Source organism: Rana temporaria, chromosome 3, assembly GCF_905171775.1.
Source record: "Rana temporaria chromosome 3, aRanTem1.1, whole genome shotgun sequence".
Lineage (NCBI taxonomy): Eukaryota > Metazoa > Chordata > Amphibia > Anura > Ranidae > Rana > Rana temporaria.
In genome coordinates, this window is record NC_053491.1 from 462097654 (window position 1) to 462116867 (window position 19214).

General features: G+C 47.0%; 6 non-coding genes across 6 annotated transcripts; all 6 read right to left on the reverse strand.

The window, feature by feature from the left end:
- Positions 1–1749: 1749 nt before the first annotated feature.
- Positions 1750–1831, reverse strand: TRNAL-AAG. Its single transcript has one exon. It is a non-coding gene; the product is annotated as a tRNA-Leu (tRNA).
- A 3832-nt stretch (positions 1832–5663) lies between these two features.
- TRNAL-AAG lies at positions 5664–5745 on the reverse strand. The gene has a single exon. It is a non-coding gene; the product is annotated as a tRNA-Leu (tRNA).
- Positions 5746–5955: 210 nt separating this feature from the next.
- Positions 5956–6037, reverse strand: TRNAL-UAG. Its single transcript has one exon. It is a non-coding gene; the product is annotated as a tRNA-Leu (tRNA).
- A 1425-nt stretch (positions 6038–7462) lies between these two features.
- On the reverse strand, positions 7463–7544 carry TRNAL-UAG. Its single transcript has one exon. It is a non-coding gene; the product is annotated as a tRNA-Leu (tRNA).
- A 1396-nt stretch (positions 7545–8940) lies between these two features.
- TRNAL-AAG lies at positions 8941–9022 on the reverse strand. Its single transcript has one exon. It is a non-coding gene; the product is annotated as a tRNA-Leu (tRNA).
- A 400-nt stretch (positions 9023–9422) lies between these two features.
- TRNAL-AAG lies at positions 9423–9504 on the reverse strand. The gene has a single exon. It is a non-coding gene; the product is annotated as a tRNA-Leu (tRNA).
- Positions 9505–19214: the final 9710 nt, after the last annotated feature.

The following is a 19214-nucleotide window of genomic DNA, read 5'->3' on the forward strand; positions in this document are numbered from 1 at the left end:
TGGTGCCGCCTCCTTCTAGCCTCCGGACGATATTCTGTCTTCCCATCCTCCAGACTCCCCCTCTCCTCCGGACACCCTCTCTTCACCTCCTCCAGGCTGATTGAACACACAAGCTGCAGGTTAGACTGTCAGCCAGAGAGAGAGGTTAGACAAGTCAGTATATAGTGTAGTGGACAGAGCAGTGGTCAGCAGTGCCATCCGTCAGTGCCCCCCCGTCAGTGCCATCCACCCGTCAGTGCCCCCTGTCGTGCCCATTATTAAAATTATCACATGACATTAAAAAAAGTTTGAAAAAAAGTATTGGTACTTGTACTCGGTCTTAAAAAAGTGGTATCGGGACAACCCTACTTAACATGCAGTTTTTTCTGCCTAGTCAATCTCCTAAAAGGGAGGATAATACCCTAAGGTCAATTGCTGCTGTGTCCGTCCATGAACGGGAGAGAAAACACATTAGAACTGCTGTTTTTTGCTACCGGTACTTGTAATGTAACCTGAAATGCCAACAGCCACCACAAGATGGCCACTCATAGGATTCCTTCTGCAGGCCTCAGCCTCAATTACCGGCAGGCGCGCCGCGACCGCAGCTTCGCGGCCTTCAGCTGCCCTAAGCTTCCCCAGGTCACAATTTCTTGTCGCAATTGCGACCTGGCGCCCGGATTCAGTTGAGGACTGCTTTAACCCCCCCGTCCATACCGGTGTGTTTTGTCAGTTTCAAACTGCTCCCCATTGTCGGCAATAGAACCATTCAGATTGTCGCGACTCATGTTGCAGCGACTTCGAAAAAGGTTCCTGCACTACTTTATGCAGATTTCATTGCGACTTGCATAGACTTCTGTTGTATGAACTTGCAAGCCACAATGAAGTGTGTGGACGGGTGCTTAACCACTTTAGCCCCGGAAGAATTTACCTCCTTCCTGGCCCGAGCTTTTTTTTGTGATTCGGCACGGTGTCGCTTTAGCTGACAATTGCATGGTCGTGCGACGTGGCACCCAACCAAAATTGACGTCCCCCCCTCACAAATAGAGCTTTTGTTTGGTGGTATTTGATCACCTCTGTGGTTTTTAATTGTTTGCACTATAAACAAAACAAAAAAAAAACAAAAAAAAAAAAAAAGCATTAATTCAAAAAAATATTGCTTTTTTTTTTTTTTTTTTCACACACACAAACAAACACACCCACAAACACCCCCACACAACAACAAATAAATATCCCCCAAAATATATAGCAATAATTGCTTATTGATTTGTAGACGCTATAACTTTTGCGCCAACCAAATAGGGGATAGATTCATGGCATTTTTGTTTTTTTTTTTTACTAGTAATGGCGGCGATCTGCGATTTTTAAATCGGGACTGCAATATTATGGCGGACACATCGGACACTTTTTTGGGACCATTGTCATTTATACAGCGATCGGTGCTATAAATAGCCACCGATTACTGTATAAATGACACTGGCAGGGAATGGGTTAAACACTAGGGGGCAATCAAGGGGTTGAGTGTGGGAGCGATTCTGTGGGAGAGGGGGGGGGGGGCTACCACTGACATGACAGCACGCGTGCCCGCACGGCGCCAAATTCAAAGGGACATACAGGTACGCCCATTTGCCCGTACGAGCCCTTCTGCCGACGTACATCTGTGTGCGGTGGCCGGCAAGTGGTTAAGGTGAACAGGTTTTGTTTTGAGCACAATATTAATGATCAGTATAGTCACAGGACTTCGGTACCCAAAAAATTAAAAATAAAAATACTTGGCAGCGGTGGGATTTGAACCCACGCCTCCGAAGAGACTGGAGCCTTAATCCAGCGCCTTAGACCGCTCGGCCACGCTACCACCTTGACAGCATCCAATAGGAAGCCAGTATAGGTTAGCAAGCTCAAAGCAAAGATTACCTGTATTTCTGCGGATCACGTGGTGTGCCGATCCGCATATGGTGACCCGTCAGGATCATGGATCATTAGCTGGGTGTAGTAAGATGTCTGCATGGGTGTTCTATCAGAACACTGCTGCACAGAAGATCATAAAGCATGTGGACCGCATCGCGCATTCGAAGTAAGAATTTTAATGTTTGGAACGTCACTTCCGTTGTACAATCAAATGGGTAGCGGTAATCTGATAAACAGCAGGTTTAGATTGGGGTATCATCTTTTCCAGGGCTCGACAAATCCCGGTCTCCAGGGCGACTAGAAATAGCGTCCTGGCGACTTGGCTTGGAAGGTGGGCAAAAAAAAAAAAAAAAAATGTTGTTCCATCGGACCGGCGCTCCGCGGACTAGGCCGAAGTCGCGGCCTCACCTAAGACATCCTGCCCGCCACGATCCTGGGAAAAGGCCGCGAGCAGCATCTGACGCTCGTGGCCTTTTCCCAGGATCGCTGCGGGCAGGATGTTTTAGGTGAGACCGCGGCTTCAGCCTAGTCCGCGGAGCGCCTTTTCCCCAGGATCGCGGCGGAATAGGCCCCCACCTCCCCCGCCGCTCGATCGCGGGGAGCCCGTCATGTCCGGTAATTAAGGCCGCGGCTTTGCAGCCTTGTGAAGTCCCCAGCTCTTCCTTGTGTGAGCTGGCGCCATCTGGTGGTGGCCGTTGGTATTACAAGTTAAGCATTACAAGTTAAACAGCAATTCTAAATGTCATTTTTCACTATTTTCACTGCCATCTTCCCTCTAATTAGAACCCCCAAACATTATATATATTTTTTATCCTAACACCCTAGAGAATAAAATGGCTATTGTTGCAATACTTTGTCACGCCGTATTTGCGCAGCGGTCTTACAAGCGCAGTTTGAGAAAAAATTACACTTTTTTAATTAAAAAATAAAACAGTAAAGTTATCCCCATTTTTTTTTTTAATATCATGAAAGATAATGTTACGCCAAGTAAATTCATACCCAACATGTCACGCTTCAAAATTACGTCCGCTCGTGGAATGCCGACAAACTTTTACCCTTTAAAATCTTCATAGGCGACGTTTAAAAAAAAAAAAAATCTACAGGTTGCATGTTTTGAGTTACATTACAAATTATTGCTCTACCAATCGCGGCGATACCTCACATGTGTGGTCTGAACACCGTTTACATATGCGGGCGCTGCTTACGTATGTGTTCGCTTCTGCGCGCAAGCTCGTCGTGACGGGGTGCGTTCTCTGGCTCCTAACTTTTTTAGCTGGCTCCTAGATTCCAAGCAAATTTGTCAAACCCTGATCTTTTCAGCATCATCATCAACCACACCTACAGGAGCATCATCACCCTAACATCATCGTAGCTTTAATCGGTAGGATCATCGTATCACCACATCACCATCAGCCTTTTCCCACCATGCTCATCATTAAGTACTCAGCTGACACCCTCCGCAGTCTAAGAAATATCGCCTCAACTCTACCAACCTCCACTCAAAAACACTACGGAAAGAACTACCAAGAATCAACTGTCAATCAACCACCAAAAACAGGAAGTCACCGCTTTAACTACAACATCTATCATGCACCCTGATCAACACAAGATCTGCAGTCAAGCAGAGACAGGAAATCCACAACTTCGATTCCCTGTTTATCACATAAAGTTGGCGAACACCTGACTGTAACTCCATCCTAACAGAATTAGTGACTGAGAACTATTGCATCCTAACCGAGCAAAGAATAGGACAAAGAGGAGGTCACTCTGCAACTTCAAACTACACCTGAAGAAACCGTCCACATACTGCTATGCTACAGACCCCCGGGACCAAAGACGCATCTCCTCATACCTTTCAAATTCATCTCGACATATACCTTGAAAAACCAAAAACCTGCTGCTACTCGGGGACTTCAACCTCTGGGCCAACTCAACCAATGACCCCATCGCCTGCTTCGACCAACTCGAAAAATTAGGTCTGCATCAACTGATATACTCCCACGCATGTGTCAGGTCACATTCTTGACCTCATTTTCATCTTCAAACAAAATATGGACATCAACACACTGGACAACAGGCCTTTACCATGGACGGACCACCACGCAATCAAATTTATATTACCCACCAACACCACCCTCCAAAAACAGAAACTCTCAATAATACACTGGACAAGATCACACAAGAAACTACACTCGGAACTCTTCAAAACCACACTATCGATCAAACTAGAAGTGCCAAATCAAAACCACTCAAATGAACAAACACTCAACGCCTTAAACAAAGCATTACTACAAACAGCAGACACAGTCGCTCCGAAACGCAGCTCTTATCCGCAAAAACAAATCGGGCTGGTTTAACGACACTCTTACTCTACTGAAACAAGAACGCAGAATTGCGGAAATAGCCTGGAGGATAAACCCATCAAAAGAAAACCACACAAACTACAAAGCCCTCAACAAGAATTACCACAAAGCAATCTTCAAAAAAGAAAAAAAAGGAAGAACACTTCTCAAACATCATCTCAAAAGCCCTAAACTGTCCCTCTTATGGTGATGACACGCAACTTTACTTTCCAATCACCAACAAAAAAGACCAATATCAGGAACTAGGAAAATGCCTCACTCTGATCGATTATTGGATGACGTAAAGATCCCTCAAACTCAATGGATCCAAAACAGAACTTCTTATCCTTCGCGCAAATCGAAAAGCTAACTCTAGGACCACATGGACACCACCCACAATCCTTGGACAAACCATCACCCCAAGCAACAAAGTCAAAAGCCTCGGAGTCATCTTTGATTCAGACATGACGCACAAATAGGAGCAGTAGTCAGCGGTTCTCACCATCTTCTCCGCCTGCTGCGTAGACTCATCCCCTTCATCCCGGAAGAGGCTACAGCAGTAGTGGTTGGAACAAGCATCAATTCCTGACTCAACTACGCAAACTCCATCTACCTAGGGCTACCCAGATTTTGCGTCTACAAGTCGTCCAGAACACTGCAGCCAGACTGGTAACAGGTAAAAAACCGTGGGAACCAATCTCCCGGGTCTTGAGGTCCCTCCACTGGCTAGCCATAAAGGATCAGTTCACATTCAAGACGCTCTGCCTCACTCACAAATGCTCACAAGGAAACGCTCCTCAATACTTAAGCGAGAAAATAAAACCCTACGTCACCAGTCGCATCCTCCGGTCAACCAACCAAAACCTCCTCCAAATCCCGCTACAAATCTAAGGGAGAACGAAGATTTGCAGTCCAAAGACCTCGGCTCTGGAACGCTCTACCCACGACCATCCGCATGGAAGAAAACCATCGGACTTTTAGGAAAAAACGAAAGACCTACCTCTTCTGAAGGATCAGGACGATAGTGGATGCAAAAAGCGCCTTGAGGCGATTTAGCTCGCATTTGTAGCGCTATACAAGTTACTCACTCACTCAGAACACCAGTCCTTCAGATAAAATTACTAAGTTCATGTGATGAACAAAAAAATTAAAAAAAAGTAAAAATATTTTTTTTTTTTTTCCCTTTAAAAATGTTTCCTTTTTTTATGGTTTTGGTATTTTTACCTCTATTTAGCAAAAAAAATAAAATTAAAACCCAATAGTTATTACATTTTAAGAAAAAAGTTCAATCCACCCAAAATAAATATTTTGGGTACATTGTTGCATGAAAGAATAATTGTCAGTCAAACCATTTACAGCACTGAAAAATTTCCCCGGAAAGGACAAGACTAGTCCCAACGTTGTTAAAATAACAGCATTATACCACTAAAAATATCTTGGCAGCGGTGGGATTTGAACCCACGCCTCCGAAGAGACTGGAGCCTTAATCCAGCGCCTTAGACCGCTCGGCCACGCTACCACCCTTAGCAGCTGACTGTGACACCAACTAATGTAACATATTACCAAAAGTAAACTTACCCATTGTTGACTATCCCATAGCTCAGTCACTTTTACATGGAACTGGCCTCCACAAAACTTTCAGCCAGTGGCTCTTTTGAAGCTCATAACATAAGGATAAGAACTAGTCCTGAAGTTGTTAAAGGGTAGAATTATACCACCCAAAACATTTTGGCAGCGGTGGGATTTGAACCCACGCCTCCAGAGAGACTGGAGCCTAAATCCAGCGCCTTAGACCGCTCGGCCACGCTACCATTTAACTGTCCAACCAACCCATCACCTGAGTGGCTCCGTACCTTGTAAACACTCGGAAAAGGCAGAGGACAGCTCGGCTGAACTCAGGAACTGAGTATTTCCTGGATTTTCCGAGCATTTCGGAATGGCTCCAATGCCCCCCAGCTCAGGCCAAACACAGTATTGCACACCGCTCTGGCTTGAATCCTGCTCATTTTGAGAGACACTAAATACAGTGGCCTGGATTCAAGAAGCAATTGCGCCTGTGTAACCATAGTTACACAGCGCAATTGCTTACTTGCCCCGGCGCAATGAATGCTCCCGATTCAGGAACCTCGTTACGCCGACTGCAGCCTAAAATATGCGCGGCATAAGGCTCTTATGCCCGCATATCTTAGGCTGCATTCTTGCGATGGCCGCTAGGTGGCGTTCCCGTTGTGCTCAGCGTATAGTATGCAAATTGCATACCAACGCCGATTCACAACGTTACGCGAGCCCTGCGTACGCAGTTTACGTCGTTACCGTACGGCGTTTTTCGCGCAAGGCTGCCCCTGCTATTAGCAGGGGCAGCCAATGTTACGTATACCCGTCGTTCCCGCGTCGCGAAATTTCAAATTTACGTAGTTTGCGTAAGTGATTCGTGAATGGCACTGGACGCCATTCACGTTCACTTTGAAGCAAATGACGTCCTTGCGACGTCATTTGCCGCAATGCACGTCAGGAAAGTTTCCCGACGGAGCATGCGCTCTACGATCGGCGTGGGAACGCGCCTAATTTAAATGATTCCCGCCCCCTACGGGATCATTTAAATTGCGCGCGCTTACGCCGGGCATTTTGCCGGCGCGCCCACGCAATTTACGGAGCTACTGCTCCGTGAATCAAGGGCAGCGCAGTAAATTTGCGGGGGCGCAGGGCAAAAACGTTGCCCTGCGCCTCCGTAAAAAAAGCGCAATTGTACCTGAATCTAGCCCAGTGCTCGTATTGCAAAACGCTTGTTAAACAGCAATCCGAGGTTCCAATATTTATGTGTTTATCCATATGGTCTGATATGGATGGGACACCCCCACCATGCCACAATTTGAAAAAAAGAAAATGGCATTGGGCCCCCCCCCCAATCTATACCAGACACTTATACAAGCATGTAGCCCAGAAGGTCAGGAAAGGGAGGGGGACGAGCTCTGTACCCTCCCCCACCCCAAAGCACCTTGCCCCCCATGTTGATGGGGATAAGGGCCTCTACCCAACAACCCTGGCCGGTGGTTGTCAGGGTCTGCGGGTGGGGGGGCTTATTGGAATCTTCTCCCTCCGAAGACTTCTCCCGGGCCGTCTTCTTCCTTGCAGCCAATAACCTGCTAAAAACAACAACAAAACAAAAAAGTCCGCTCTTGTCCTGATGCTGTGGTTTCAGTGGCTCTATAGAAGCTTATAACAAAAGTAAAATATCTTGGCAGCGGTGGGATTTGAACCCACGCCTCCAGAGAGACTGGAGCCTAAATCCAGCGCCTTAGACCGCTCGGCCACGCTACCATTTGGTGGTTTTACGCCATGTGAATGCTATTATTTTTCTCCAATGCTACATATGTACTTGATGAATTCTAAATAAATACTTTTAGATTTACGCATTATTAAAAAAATATATATATAAAAGTCTCCATTCCCAAGTCGATATACCTTCCCTACATTGCCATTTATCATGTGCAATACCAGGAAAAAAAAAAACTGCCCCCCCAGTGTTTATAAATGCCACCACAAAATAAATAAAATCTATTTGGAGTACAGTGTTGCACGATGGAGTCATTTGTCAGTGAAACCTTTGCAGCACTGAACAATGACCTGATAAAGAAGAAGACGTATAATGGGCGGGTTCACATCGCCTCCAGCTTGTAGAAGAGAAGTATGAGCAGCAAGTGCTGACAAAGCATGTGCAGAGCTTTCTCGCTGCTTTGTTGAACCTTTAACCACTTAAAGGGGTTGTAAAGGAAAAAAAAAAAATTCATAATAAGCATCCTTTACCTGCAGACATTCCTCTTTTCACTTCCTCATTGTTTGTTTTTGCTCAGAAGTTGCTCTATTTCTTCTCTGTTCACTTCCTGCTTGTCTGATTTTACTGACCACCGTGAAGGGAGGCTTTACTGTGGTGGTCAATAAGGTGCTCACCCCCTCCTGGGAACTACATCTGTGTGGCAGGACGCTCTCTACGTGTTAGAGACTTCAAGGAGGTGTGAATTACTGGGCGTGCCGCAATGCATACTGGGAAATGTAGTTCTTACATGAACGAGCGATGCAAACCAGGAAGTGAATGAGAGAACAGAAACTAGAATGCCGGAGGTGATATAGATGAAGGAATTGAATAGGTATTTACTAGTTTTTTTAACAGAATCATTACACTATTCTGTCTGTCTACCTTGCAGACATTCATTTTAGGCAAACATTTTTTTTCCTTTAGTGACCCTTTAGGCAGGTAAAGGACCTGGCCAGTTTTGGCGATTCGGCACTGCGTCACTTTAACGGACAATTGCGCGGTCGTGCGAAGTGGCTCCTAAACAAAACGTGTCCTTTTTTCCCCACAAATAGAGCTGTCTTTTGGTGGCATTTGATCACCTCTGCTGTTTTTATTTTTTGCGCTAAAAAACAGAAATAGATCGACAGTTCCTCTTTAACAACACCCCAAGCACAGTGCGTTTGCCTGCGCCAGATTGCATGGTACAAAACGACTATGCAATCCAGTTGAAGTGCATCTCCAAAACAAAAAGGCGCATGCATGTCTTTGGTGCTATTTGAGCTCATTCAAAAATAGTGATAGGCTCAAATTGCACCACACTGAATTGCATAGGAATGCGTTGCATTTCCTGTGCGACTCACGTTGGGTTCCTAGGTGTGAACCAAGGCTTATGTACAACACCAGAACCAAGAAAAAACATTTTGGCAGCGGTGGGATTTGAACCCACGCCTCCGAAGAGACTGGAGCCTTAATCCAGCGCCTTAGACCGCTCGGCCACGCTACCACTTTAGTAGTCCCAGTCCCTGGGACACTAGCATTCATTCATAGCCCCCCATACTTATCTGAGCCTCTGATGGGAGAACATCAGATAGTCTCTGCCGCTAGCGACGGCTCTGGTAAGTGGCCGAGATGACCGGGACATGGCGGGGGGGGTATGCGCACCTCTTCCGCCACCGATAAAAGTGATCTTGCGGCAAATCCGCCACAGACACCACCTTTTTTCTGAAAGCGGACAGCCCGTCGTTTCCCCCCCCCCAAATACCCGGGTTATGGCCGACATTACAACGTCAAAGTACCGACGTATAACGACAGCAGGTGGTCCAGAAGTAACTACATTTTGCAAAACAAAGTAAAAGGCAGACAAACTAACCACAAAAGCCACTGTTCTGCCCAAAAAAACAACTTGGCAGCGGTGGGATTTGAACCCACGCCTCCGAAGAGACTGGAGCCTTAATCCAGCGCCTTAGACCGCTCGGCCACGCTACCACCTCGAGAACAACACACAATCTATAGAAGAGTGTTTGCACTGTAAAATGGAACTTCACCCAAAACAATTTGATAAAAAATAATGTTCTTTAACAGGGAACAAACATTCCACATTATTATTTATACTACCAACATTAGTGTGTATGCTAGGGTTTGCCATCTCATCCCTTTAAACCTGAATTACACAGGTTCGGAGGCTGATTTAATGCAGATAAGACACCAAGCAAGTTTAATTACCATCTTAAAGCGGAGGTTCACCCATGGAGAACACATTTTCCCCATAGCTGGATGCTCGTTTTGTCTAGGGGAATCGGCTATTTGTTTTAAAATATGAGCAGTACTTACCGTTTACGAGATGCATCTTCTCCGTCGCTTCCGGGTATGGGCTGCGAGAATGGGCGTTCCTTCTTGATTGACAGTCTTCCAAGAGGCTTCCGACGGTCGCATCCATCGCGTCACGATTTTCCGAAAGAAGCCGAACGTCGGTGCGCAGGCGCAGTATAGAGCCGCACCGACGTTCGGCTTCTTTCGGCTACTAGTGACGCGATGGATGCGACCGTCGGAAGCCTCTCGGAAGACTGTCAATCAAGAAGGAACGCCCAGTCCCGAAGACCCATACCCGGAAGCGACGGAGAAGATGCATCTCGAAAACGGGTAAGTACGGATCATATTTTAAAACAAATAGCCGATTCCCCTAGACAAAACGAGCAGGAAGCTAAGGGGAAAACAGGAAAAAAAAACCACAAATGGGTGAACTCCCGCTTTAACCACTTCAGCCCCAGGCCATTTGGCTGCCAAAGGACCAGGCCACTGCATGCGATTCGTCGCTTTAACTGACAATTGCACTGTAATGAGACGTGGCTCCCGAACAAAACTGACGTCCTTTTTTCCCTCCACAAATAGAGGTTTCTTTTGGTGGTATTCGATCACCTCTGCGGTATTTATTTTTTTGGGCTTTAAACAAAAATAGAGCGACAATTTTGAAGAAAAAAAAAAAAAGCAAATATTTTTTACTTTTTTCTATAAAAAAATCCCCCAAAAATATATAGTTTAGGCAGATACGTATTCTTCTTCTACATATTTTTCGTAAAAAAAAATTGCAATAAGCGTTTGATTGGTTTGCACAAAAGTTATAGCGTCTACAAAATAGGGGATAGTTTTATGGCATTTTTATTAATTAATTAAAATATATATATATATATATATATATATATATATATATATATATATATATATATATATATATATATATATATATATATATATATATATATATATATATATTTTTTTTTACTAGTAATGGCGGCGATTTGCTATTTTTATTGTGACTGTGACATTATGGCGGACACATCGGACACTTTTGATGCCATTTTGGGACCATTGTCATTTATACAGTGATATAGAAATGCACTGATTACTGTGTAAATGACACTGGCAGTGAAGGGGTTAAACACTAGGGGCGATCAAGGGGTTAAGCGTGTCCTAGGGAGCGATTCTGTGTGGGGGCGGGGATTACTGTGACACAACACTGATCACTGCTCCCGATGAGAGGGAACAGACGATCAGTGACTTGTCACTAGGCAGAACAGGGAGATGCTGTTTACACCGACATCTCCCCGTTCTTCAGCTCCGTAAAACGATCGCGGGTACGCGGTGGACATAGAGTCCGCAGGTCCTGCTGGCACAGTCACGGAGCTTGCGGCAGGTGCGCGGCGGAAAATTCAAAGTGACGTACGGGTACGTTACTTTGCGCAACCGTGCCATTCTGCTGACGTATATCTGCAGGAGGCGGTTAGCAAGGGGTTAAAGAGGAAGTAAACCCTGATGGGTTTTACTTCCTCTATGTGTCCCTGCAAAGGTAAAGCATAATGGGCATCGCATAGTAGCCCATTATGTGACACTTACCTGCAGGAGAAGCCCGCAATGTCACCGTCTTCCACGCTGCCAGCGAGCATCCATTCTCCCCCCCCCCTCTTCTTCCGTGGGCCGCGCACTCCGGCTCTGACTGGCCTTTAGCGGCATTACCCCAGCTTGAAACGGCACAGCGTGCCCTTTCAAGGCGGCGCATGCGCTGTTAAAGGTGTGGCTCGGGGAAATTGCAAATATCTCTGAGACCGTGTAGGTTTCAGAGATATTGCAAGCACCTACAGGTAAGCCTTAATCTAGGCTTACCTGTAGGTGCAACTTGTCCCTGAGGGTTTACAACCACTTTTATCAGTCACAGAACCTATGTAATTCATACGTGTTCGGGGTTAAAGGGATGAGGTGGCAACCCTAGTGTGTGCTGTAAATTGCCCTGTTTCTTCTTGCTGGAGGCCACCATTTTGCTGAAGCCCAGAGCCCCTGAGCAGCAGCAAATCCTAAAACTGAATGAAACCCATTGATTTAACAGTGTTAAAAAAAAAAAATAACAATTACACCTCCTCTAGCAGTGTGGAGGAGCAGGTGATCAGGTAATGAAATCTCTTCTATACCCCCCCCCCCCCCCCAGATCTATATGAGCAATAAACCCTTGCAGTGCAGGCACAGCCCAACTGGAAGGGATCATTTATGGGGTTCCCAGAGCTGGGATTTAGGTTGTGCGGCAGAGACGTCTAGGCGAGAATACAATTGCATTTCCAGGGTCTCATCACGCATGCCTACCGCCAGATAACACACATGCACAGAAGTGCCAAAGAGCTCCCCCCCCCCCCCCCCCCCCCGGCCTTCAGAGAACTTCAGTACATCCGCACATGCGTGCCAGTTAGGGAGATTCCGGATCACAAGTAGTCTGCGCATACGCAAAGAATATAATAATCACCCAGCACTCTCGTCTTTGTATATAGAATATAATACAATACTCACCCAGCACTCTCCTCTCTGTATATAGAATATAATACTCACCCAGCACTCTCCTCTCTGTATATAGAATATAATAATCACCCAGCACTCTCCTCTCTGTATATAGAATATAATACTCACCCAGCTCTCTCCTCTCTGTATATAGAATATAATAATCACCCAGCTCTCTCCTCTCTGTATATAGAATATAATAATCACCCAGCTCTCTCCTCTCTGTATATAGAATATAATAATCACCCAGCTCTCTCCTCTCTGTATATAGAATATAATACTCACCCAGCACTCTCCTCTCTGTATATAGAATATAATACTCACCCAGCACTCTCCTCTCTGTATATAGAATATAATACTCACCCAGCACTCTCCTCTCTGTATATAGAATATAATACTCACCCAGCACTCTCCTCTCTGTATATAGAATATAATACTCACCCAGCACTCTCCTCTCTGTATATAGAATATAATACTCACCCAGCACTCTCCTCTCTGTATATAGAATATAATACTCACCCAGCACTCTCCTCTCTGTATATAGAATATAATAATCACCCAGCACTCTCCTCTCTGTATATAGAATATAATAATCACCCAGCTCTCTCCTCTCTGTATATAGAATATAATACTCACCCAGCACTATCCTCTCTGTATATAGAATATAATACTCACCCAGCACTATCCTCTCTGTATATAGAATAATAGGATTTTTTGTACTCACCGTAAAATCCTTTTCTCTGAAGTCCATGGACGGACACAGCTCCTTAAATCTTGACAAGTGGTTATGTTCCCTGTTTACAGGAGAGGACTAGGCAGAAACATGTTAAATAGTTAAATACATGTTACATTAACAGAGTTGAACAGCCCCGCCCAGGGGGCGGTCCCTCCAGACATAACCCTCCTCACTGCAGCTTGCAGCCTCAGTTCGTAACAAGCAGTACAAACCTAAAAAGGAGGGGTGGGAGCTGTGTCCGTCCATGGACTTCAGAGAAAAGGATTTTACGGTGAGTACAAAAAATCCTATTTTCTCTTATCGTCCATGGACGGACACAGCTCCTTAAATCTTGACAAGTGGGACGTCCCCAAGCAGTGTCAAAAAACGAGGGGTGGGAAATATATCAGTAAAAACAATTTTAACTTCACCCCAAAACAAGCAGAGCTCCTCAACGGAGGAGGTGCAACTTTAAACAGCCGCCGGCAAAAACTAGCGGCTGAAAAAAACATCATAAGATGCACTCACAGCAACCATGTAAATTCTGGAAAAAGCGTGAACGGACGAGCAAATCGCCGCCTCGCACACCTGTGAGACCGACGCATGATGTCGGGAAAAAAAAAAAAAAAAAAAAAACCCAGGAAGCACCAATTGCCCTGGTCGAAAGTGCCGTGACCGGAAAGGGGGGCCCGCCCTTAGGAGCATAGGCCTGTATGACGGCCTGCCCGATCCACCGAGAAATGGTGGTCGACGAGACCGCCAGGCCCTTTTGTGGACCAGACACCGACACAAAAGAGAGTCAGAAGCTCCGAAATGGAGCCGTAGTAGGCTGGTATACCCGCAAAGCGCGTACCACGCCTAAAGTATGAAAGGCCGAAACCTCCTTCGGAAGAAGGGAAGGTCGCGGGCGCACCATCACCTAATCCTTATGGGGGATCAAGCATGGCGGCTTGCAAGACAAGACCGCCAACTCAGAAACCCCTCTAACAGAGGTAAAGGCCACTAAAGGGGCCACCTTCTGAGATAGTGTCAAGAGAAAATCTCTCTGATGTTTCCAAAAGGAAGGTTCCTGAAGAACCGAGAGCACCAGAGTCAAAACTCATGGGGGAAGAGATGGGCCAAGAGGGGAAAGTATATGACAAACCCCTTGCACACAAAAAAAGGGGACCCACCAGGGAACGGGCCGCAAAAAGGCCACTAAAAGAACACAGCCAAGGCTGAAATCTGCCCCCAAACGGTGCTTTAAGCAATTTTTAGATCCAATCCAAGCTTTAAAAACAGCAGGACCCTGGACATTGAAAGTACGCCCGTGGACGTCACTCCATCCCTTCGCACCAAGAGAGGTGCGACGGTAGATCCTCCGGAAGAAGACTACGGTGCCCTGTTGAGATGACCGAGTCAGACAGACCCTGGTCACCTAAAGTCTGGCTTCCAATAACCATGTTAAGCAAGTCAGTGACTGTACAACAGGAGGAAGTATGGGACCTTGAGACAGGAACCTCCTGCCCTGGCAATCGCCAGGGTGCCTCCGCTACCAGGCGCCCGATATCAGCGTACCAAGGACGCCGAGAGTAATCTGGAGCGATTAGAATCATCGGGATCTCCTCAGCATCCACTCTGTGGAGCGGCCGAGGAAGCAACTACCATGGAGGAATGGCAAAAAATCACCGATACAGACCCCACAGGGCCACCAGCGCGACTGACGCGTCTGTACAAGATCACTAGACCTGGCCACTAACTGACACCCTTGCGGCGGAGACAAGCTGCCAGGAGATCCATGCCATGTGAGGCTCACCTCCTGCAAGGGAGCCGAAACACCCCAAGCACAAAGACCAGTCGCCCTGGTCCAGCATCTGGCGACTCCAGTAGTCTGCCTGCCGGCATACCTGATGGTAGACTGAAGCCACGGCCGTGGCGTTGTCCGGCTGAAACCAGATTGGTCGACCACAAGGAGAAGCATAGCCTGATCGCCTAAAATAGTAGGACAATGAACAGTAGACAGCACCTGGTATTCCCAGGCGGTCTTCCACCAGGCACTAGCCAGGCCCGACCCTGGGTAGCTACCGAGACCAGACACATTCAAGGAGGTGTGGTCATAGGTCCACGCAAGTCCAGCGACTCAGGGCCGACTGGACCCCCCAGTTTTGTGAACCTCCAGGTTCACAACCCGTGAGCTGGCATTCGTCGTAAACACCGACCACTGGAAGGAAGGAACAACTTCCCGGACCGAAGAGTCGGGAATCTCTGTCACCAACTCAGAGAGACTCTGACTAGGTGGCGCACAGGAATCTAATGATTTCAGAGACAAGAGATTTTTACCACCTGGACAGTAGTTCCACTGGAAAACCAGGGTGTGGAACTGGGAATACTGTACCACCTTGAAGTAGGCTACCCACAGACCATGAACCAGCAGGCGCCCGGAGAGAAGACCGATTGCGTGATGCCAATACCTTCTCCGCAGACTGAAGAGTCTGCAATTTCTCCAGGGGAAGAAGGACCTTTGCCACTGAGGAGTCTGGATCAACACTAGATACTCCAACGCTGAGTCGGAACCTAGCATGCCCATAATTTGAACCCTGGGTCGCACACATGTAGGGCAGGCTTGCTGCCACTGAGCTACACTTTCTGGCCTAAACGTTTAACATCCACCCGAATCTTCGGAGGGTCTGAATGGGAATAACCTATCCACTAGGTCGGAGACAGAAGCTGCTCTCAGAAGAAAGTCGTCAAAGTAGCCAATGAGGCAAAGCCTCGCTGTCCCAACAAAATTCAAATAAGTGCGAGCTCCTAGCTGAAAACCCATGGTGCTGACGCCAGATCAAAAGGGAGGGCCACAGGCTGACAGAGACCCTTCTCTCATCACGAAGCACAGAAAAAAACACTGTGACATGTGCAAAACGGGACATGCATGTATGCGTCCCTGATGTCCGAGGACGTCAGGACATCCCCCGGATGAAGCGCAGCTACCACCGAACAAATGGATTCCATGCGGAACTACCCGACGTTCACAAAGGTATTTAGGGCCTGAGGCCCATAGAAAACCCCAAAACTCGTCCTGCAGGAAAGGTAAAATTACCTTGCAGCTTAGCAAATCCCACACTGCCCAAGGCAGACCGACGTGCCGGGAGGGGAAGACACAAGGACAGAACTTTGTTCTGTGGATAGGAGGAAACCCTATCTAGTACTCCGAAGAGACCACCTCGCAGACCCACTAGTCGTAGAGCAGGGAGGTTTCACTGAATTGTGAACCTGCAAGCCGCCCCTCCCACCTAGAGACAGGGAGGGAAGGCTATATACATTGGCAGGATTTGGGTGCCGGCGTGATCGGCTTATGCACCCAGGGACAGATTAGTCCCCCAGCTGGGCCTTTGACGGCCTGGGAGGGTTGCCCCTAAATAATACACACACACATAGTGTGTATGTATATTATGTAGGTGTATGCACACATGTCTTTGGAGGAAACCGGAGTACCCGGAGGAAACCCACACAGACACAGGGAGCGACAATGCAAGCTCCAGGCAGATTGGCGTCAGTGTGCAGATTTGAACCAATGACTCTTTTGCTGCCAAGTAATGGAGTTAAGCACTACACCACCGTGTGCACAAAACCATTCTGAAACAGACGCCCTGGATAACAAGGGCGCAGCATTCAATGAAGCATCACAGACCTATATGAGGCCCTGGACCAGCTGGTCCGCTAGGCTAATAACCTCAGGAGAGAGTCGGTGCTCCTCCACTGTCTGGTGCAAAATGCTCACTCTGTGAGTTGTATACAGCACTAGGGGTCAGGACTACTCCAAGATGGCCGCCGAGCGTTCAGAACGCGGCCACAGGAAAAAGGCCAGCACAATGTAAGCTGCGCCATAGCGTGGCTACGACAAAATGGGCGCCAATGGGAGTTTTCAATGTAATTGAAAAATCTCCCAAAAAAAATAGCGCCCGCGACCACTGAGACCCCAGTGTAGTGGCCACAATAGGCCGCAAGCCAGACCCCAGCATGGTAAACATGGAACGGGTCAGTACTTCGGATCTTCTATCAGTCAGATCCATACAAGTAGGGGTTCCCGCCCGGCGGTGAGGGACTACAAAAGCCCTCAGTGGCTTTTCTCATTCCGCATCTCAGAAGTTATCAAAGAAGGGCACAGAAGGAAAAAACCTACACAGCGGTCTGATTTGTGTGATCCAAAAAAGACCGAGCCCTCGGCGGAAACCCAGCTGCACTATGCAGCTTAGGAGAGTCCCTTGCAGCAGTAAAAAGCGCACCCATAAATGCCTTATTCTGCCTTTTTTTTTTTTTTTTTAACTAGGTACCTAGTCCATGGCTCCATAACAGAGCATTCCCCAGGGGATAACGGGGGAAGGGGGCACTCTTTTACCACCCGCCCGCAGTCCACCCCCACCCTGGCACAAACTGTGTCCAGGACTAACAATAAAAACTCTGTGGGAATCACAGGTGCTAACACCTGCTGCCACCACCAGCATGTGGGGAAGGACACAGATACTGACTCCAATATTTACATAGTGTGTATTATAATATGCACACCTGTCCATACAAATAGACAAAAGCTCCTAGAGCCCCATACAGGGCCTCTCACTCACTTGCTGCGCTGACCAGGGGTAACCAGGGGACTCCCTCAGGAGGAGACTGCACAGCGCTGCCTGTGAGAGGAAAAGAACCGTGAGGTAACTTTTGCAGGGACCTGTGTTTAAACAGGAAAAGCCTCCTAGGGCTGTTTTATTTAAGGACAAGTCACAGATACAGCATAAAAAGCAAAACCATTACAGGTGTCACCAATCAGTCAGCGTCTGCTGAAGTATAATCATAAACATCTGTGCTCATCACAGGGCTTTTTACCTCACAGGAAAGCCCAATACAAAAAAGAAAAAGCACAGGCCAGATAACACAGTCCCCTCAGGAAGGCCCCCTCCCCCCTGACAGCGGCAATGTTAGCAATGCAGCAAGGGAAAGGAGCAGGGAAGTAAGGGGAAGGGACCCCCGAACCCCAGGAATGCCCAGCTGTACCAACCCACCGAAGCAGGAGGGACTGTACTTACCCGTCCGAGCGAGGACTCGCTGACGCATTCCTGACAGACCTACAACCGCAATGGAGGTAGCTGTCGGCCCGGTCCACTGTGATTGAGACAACACCACAGCTCAGTCATATGTGGACCTCGGAGCAAAGCTCACCGGCCACCTCAGGAGTCATGAGGTATGGCGTGGCAGACCAAGCCTCTTTGCAAAGGTGTGCCCACGCTTGCTGGTCGGACTGAGTAGACTACAAGGATCTATAATATCCAGCCTGTCTCTCAGCCAACAGTTGAAAGAAGATTCTTCAAGAAAAAGTAAAGTAAAATAAAATAAAATTTCTCCTCAGGGCGCTGGGCCCAAAGGGAGCCATACGTCCTTCTCCTTTGCTAGGCAGAACGAAACTGAGGCTGCAAGCTGCAGTGAGGAGGGTTATGTCTGGAGGGACCGCCCCCTGGGCGGGGCTGTTCAACTCTGTTAATGTAACATGTATTTAACTATTTAACATGTTTCTGCCTAGTCCTCTCCTGTAAACAGGGAACATAACCACTTGTCAAGATTTAAGGAGCTGTGTCCGTCCATGGACGATAAGAGAAATAATAATCACCCAGCTCTCTCCTCTCTGTATATAGAATATAATAATCACCCAGCTCTCTCCTCTCTGTATATAGAATATAATAATCACCCAGCTCTCTCCTCTCTGTATATAGAATATAATAATCACCCAGCTCTCTCCTCTCTGTATATAGAATATAATAATCACCCAGCTCTCTCCTCTCTGTATATAGAATATAATAATCACCCAGCTCTCTCCTCTCTGTATATAGAATATAATAATCACCCAGCTCTCTCCTCTCTGTATATAGAATATAATAATCACCCAGCACTCTCCTCTCTGTATATAGAATATAATACTCACCCAGCACTCTCCTCTCTGTATATAGAATATAATACTCACCCAGCACTCTCCTCTCTGTATATAGAATATAATACTCACCCAGCACTCTCCTCTCTGTATATAGAATATAATACTCACCCAGCACTCTCCTCTCTGTATATAGAATATAATACTCACCCAGCACTCTCCTCTCTGTATATAGAATATAATAATCACCCAGCTCTCTCCTCTCTGTATATA